The following is a 5,493-nucleotide window of genomic DNA, read 5'->3' as shown; positions in this document are numbered from 1 at the left end:
TCTTTTTACGTTATGCTGTGCCTCATTTTCTTTCCAAGTGCCATAAAATATCCTGGACTTGGTTTTCCATTAAATGGAGCTCATGTTTTTGCTGTTGAAACTAAGTTCACTGAAAGATTTTGAACTTTTTAAGTTCTTATCTAAGCGCAGCGTAGGCTTTTTCCTTTTTCCCAGTACAGTAAAAGAGGATTACTTTCTTGCTTTCAGACATTTGTTCATTGTTGTGGGAGAAAAGTCGTAGGAAAATGTCAGAAACTCATGGAACTTTTGCAGTTTGTTGTGGATAAGAAGTGAACAACAAAATAAAAGTTAAGAAGCACTAAATCCATCATTGTAACAAGAGTGGATGCCGTGAGAACTGTAAAAACTTTCGTGTTGTCAGACAATGCCACGACTCCCTGCTTCTGCGCGGTTTCACCGCACTCACGATTTTTGAAATCTACGCGCAACACAATCTAGTGATCGTTGACATTATTCAATTAAATATAATGTGAATTAACCAAATTACGCAATGGAAATAAATGATAGAGTTCAGAGGAGCAATAGAATATTGCATTTTGAAAATGTAGTAATTTAGTGTGCAAGGTAATTCTAAATGATACCTCGGCTGTTTTATACTAGGCACAACATGGTGCAGTTACCATTTCACCACGTTCCGCGCACGTGCCCAGGCCAAGATAAAATAAAAATGTTGTCTGTAGTTAATCGCACGCTGCATATGCGAGGGTTACAGCTGTTTGTAAAGGTGAACTGAAACGTCAGTTGCTTATGAGATAGTGGGCATCATCTGTGACCTCTGTGCTCGAAATATGACATCAGACTTGCTGTGTGCTACTGACTGGTTGGGTCAGAGGAAGCACATGGTCTTGAAACAACTTGGGTTTTTAGCTAATGGCATACATACGCAGGAAGGAAACTGTGTCTATATAGTTAAGTTCAAATGGTTCACATGGCTCTGAGCATTATGGGACTTAACTGCTGAGGTCATCAGTCCCCTAGAACTTAGAACTACTTAAACCTAACTAACCTAAGGACATCACACACATCCATGCCCGAGGCAGGATTCGAACCTGCGACCGTAGTGGTCGCGCGGTTCCAGACTGTAGCGCCTAGAACCGCTCGGCCACTCCGGCCGGCTATAGTTAGGTATTGACATTCATAACTGGTAATAAGAAACAGCCTGAGAAGGTTGTAAATGTGTTGCAGGGTAGATTATGCTGAGAAATGCTTGTAAAGAAAAAAATTAAAATTCTATACGTTGTGCCGTTTCGGAGTTAACCAGCATTGGAGTAAGCCAATCAAGCAGTTGCACGCACAAATTCAAGCGGACCGTTAGAAACGGTGTCGTGGAACTTGCTCTTCATTAGGTTTCCTAAAACCAAACAAGAGAGTGACACAAAAGTTAGACTGTGGAGCGGTAGTAAGAATCGAACCATCACCAAAGTCTGAGCAGTCCTCTGCCCTATAATCTACGCTGTGACAACAACTAATTGTATTTGGCGGATCGCCTGAATTTGCGCTCGCAGCGGCCTGATTGCCTAACTTTAATGCTTTCAACATGGAAAGGGCTCACCGCTCTGTCTTTTTTTCTTAACAACTATTTCTCAGCATAAACTACCCTGCAGCATCCTGACAAGCTTCTCAGTCTGTTTCCGACCAACCTGCATAGTGAATATAATGTTTGCAAGATCTCGTTCACCATTGTGACTATACATTCAAGGTCGCTGAACAATGCCCTCCAACATTTGAACCCACCTTCGTTTCCGCAGACGTCATCGCACACGTGCTGTGGCGCTCGACTCGAACGTACCCGTTTCGAATGTCGGTGGTAGAAAAATTTACAAATGCGTAATTAGGTCAGCAAGAGACGACAGTTGGTGGTGTAATGTTCCTGCTACGTAGACTTTGCGCCAACGTCGTGAATTACATTTTCAACCTATAAGCAGTGTTCCACGGAGTGAAGATTTTGTTATGTCTCATTCTAAAGTTATTTGAAATAAATGTGTTATGAAAGAAAATAAACAGCGTCTCCAGTCCAGTTGCGCATTTCTGCTACACCCAATAAGGTATAATTTACACTATTTACTGGATACGTCAGAGTTCAGCATAGTTATTTAAATCTCTGATACTTCTACTGTCATACTCTAATTGCGGAAACGAATAGAAAATACTTTTTACTTGCCGTTCAGATATTGGTATGCAACGACGCAAACTTCTATCGCGAGCTAACGAACCGCCATTTTTTTTTGTATTGAAATTAAGGAGAATCAGTTTCGCTGTACTCTGGTGAGAATTACAACAAATAGCGGCACTGATATTGATTTTATATTCCGTGACATTGCCTTTAATTTAAATGTGTGTTGCTGATGCGCCAGAAAGAATCCCAGCCTAATTTTCTATGGTTTCCTAAACAGCTCGAAACTGCTGCTAAGAGAAGTTTTCCAGTTTTTGTCTCTGTCGACGTAGCAGTTTATTTGTTTTCTTCGACTTCACCAAACATAGAATTTCACCGTTGAATTGATCATGTCTTCTTGGGATAGGACCTAATAGAAAATGAGGTAGCAATATTAGCGCATATGACACTGTTCATGTTGATTCGTATGTCCAATAGGGACTTTGAGCTTGGCGGCCTGCTTGATACGACGGGCTTTTGTGTTCCGTTGCCCCCGTCTCTCATCATCACACAACACAAACATGACACCACAACACATCAAATGAAATTATCGTATAGCACTGCTGCCCGGGAGCCCCCATCCGCGGAAGTTCGGCCGCCAAGTGCGGGTCTTATTTCAGTCGACGCCACTTTGCGTGACTCGCGTGCCGGCGACGAGGATGAAATGATGATGACGACAACACAATACCCAGTCCACGAGCGGAGAGAATCTCCAGCCCGGCCGGGAATCGGTCACGGGCCTACCGCATGGGAGGCAAGCACGTTATCACTCAGCTAAGCTGGCGGACACACACTACATACAAATTCATTACGGTAACTTGCACTCAACAGATACAGTATAGACATTACTATCACTTTTTTTTGGTCATCAGTCTACTGACTGGTTTGATGCGGCCCGCCACGAATTCCTTTCCTGTGCTAAACTCTTCATCTCAGAGTAGCACTTGCAACCTACATCCTCAATTATTTGCTTGACGTATTCCAATCTCTGTCTTCCTCTACAGTTTTTGCCCTCTACAGCTCCCTCTAGTACCATGGAAGTCATTCTCTCATGTCTTATCAGATGTCCCATCATCCTGTCCCTTCTCCTTATCAGTGTTTTCCACATTTTCCTTTCCTCTCCGATTCTGCGTAGAACCTCTTCATTCCTTACCCTATCAGTTCACCTAATTTCCAACATTCGTCTATAGCACCACACCTCAAATGCTTCGATTCTCGTCTGTTCCGGTTTTCCCACAGTCCATGTTTCACTACCATACAATGCTGTACTCCAGACGTACATCCTCAGAAATTTCTTCCTCAAATTAAGGCCGGTATCTGATATTAGTAGACTTCTCTTGGCCACAAATGCCTTTTTTCTGCCATAGCGAGTCTGCTTTTGATGTCCTCCTTGCTCCGTCCGTCATTGGTTATTTTACTGCCTAGGTAGCAGAATTCCTTAACTTCATTGACTTCGTGACCATCAATCCTGATGTTAAGTTTCTCGCTGTTCTCATTTATACTACTTCTCATTACCTTCGTCTTTCTCAGATTTACTCTCAAACCATACTGTGTACTTATTAGACTGTTCATTCCGTTCAGCAGATCATTTAATTCTTCTTCACTTTCACTCAGGATAGCAATGTCATCAGCGAATCGTATCATTGATATCCTTTCACCTTGTATCTTAATTCCACTCCTGAACCTTTATTTTATTTCCATCATTGCTTCCTCGATGTACAGATTGAAGAGTAGGGGCGAAAGGCTACAGCCTTCTCTTACACCCTTCTTAATACGAGCACTTCGTTCTTGATCGTCCACTCTTATTATTCCCTCTTGGTTGTCGTACATATTGTATATGACCCGTCTCTCCCTGTAGCTTACCCCTACTTTTTTCAGAAACTCGAACAGCTTGCACCATTTTATATTGTCGAACGCTTTTTCCAGGTCGACAAATCGTATGAAAGTGTCTTGATTTTTCTTTAGCCTTGCTTACATTATTATCCGTAACGTCAGAATTGCCTCTCTCGTCCCTTTACTTTTCCTAAAGCCAAACTGATCGTCATCTAGCGCATTCTCAATTTTCTTTTCCATTCTTCTGTATATTATTGTTGTAAGCAGCTTCGATGCATGCGCTGTTAAGCTGATTGTGCGATAATTCTCGCACTTGTCAGCTCTTGCCGTCTTCGGAATTGTGTGGATGATGCTTTTCCGAAAGTCAGATGGTATGTCGCCAGACTCATATATTCTACACACCAACGTGAATAGTCGTTTTGTTGCCACTTCCCCCACTTATTTTAGAAATTCTGATTACTATCGCATATCCATAGAAAGAGATCACTGGATGTAGAGGAACAAAAGTCCTTCCGATTAAGCGACTAAACCTACCATTTGGCGTCTCTTCTTTTGTAATACCTGCGCCGGCACAGTTGCGTTATCACAAAGAATCTCAATTTTTTACATTCGTTTCTTCGTTTGGTCCCTCAAGTCTGGCCTATTGAAACGGGCTCGTCTACCAAAATGGCACTTTACACTCAGTGACATGACAAGAGAAGTTGCGAAGTTTCTATTGCTGACGGGCGGAAGAATTACTGATGCTTAGCAACAACCTATTCGTTTGAAAAATAATAATTTCCTCTGTCTTACTGTATTTTAATGTAGTCATCATATATTTTCTTTAATTGCAGCAAAACTTACTCATAAGCCAACACTAGAAAGTGTAAGGCTGCTCATGCGCTGCTAATTCCGAGCCAACACCCTAGGAACTGTCCTTAGGAGATCTACCAGCCCTTGAAGATTCGCCGCCAGCCGAGAACGTAGCTTTAGGCCCGTTTTATGCGAGCGACTTTCTGGTCAAAAATGACTGATCGTTGAGACCCTATGCCAAGTGTCTGCATGTAAATCTGCCCTCTCTTCATGCTAATGACACTTTCTTTGGAACAGACTGGAAAAGTTGGGGTTGAAGATATCTAACAACATTTAAAATTCATTTGCACTTAGCGACTTTAACTTCGTATTTACATCCTTTTAAGAAACGTTTTAGTACTATGACCTGTTGTGGACAATAAAGCACCTCTAACACGTTTCATGGTGGATGACGTAGCGTTATCAATGTAACCAAGGCAATATGTACCGTACGTTATGTTTTCAAATGAACTGCTACGATCACTTATGAAACTGGTAACATTTAGTTACATCATATTTCGGGCGTGCACTCGGGACAGCGACAATTCTTCTTGCGATATTTCGGCCAGAAACCTCCCAGACATCTTCAACGCGAGTCGGAGACTGAGTTCATAGCGTTTGCGCGTGCCTATTAAGGAAGCTGTAGAAATACAACT

Source organism: Schistocerca piceifrons, chromosome 5 (genome assembly GCF_021461385.2).
Source record: "Schistocerca piceifrons isolate TAMUIC-IGC-003096 chromosome 5, iqSchPice1.1, whole genome shotgun sequence".
In the NCBI taxonomy this organism is placed as follows: Eukaryota; Metazoa; Arthropoda; class Insecta; order Orthoptera; family Acrididae; genus Schistocerca; species Schistocerca piceifrons.
The sequence above is the reverse complement of the archived record's forward strand: the minus strand, read 5'-3'. Positions refer to the sequence as shown.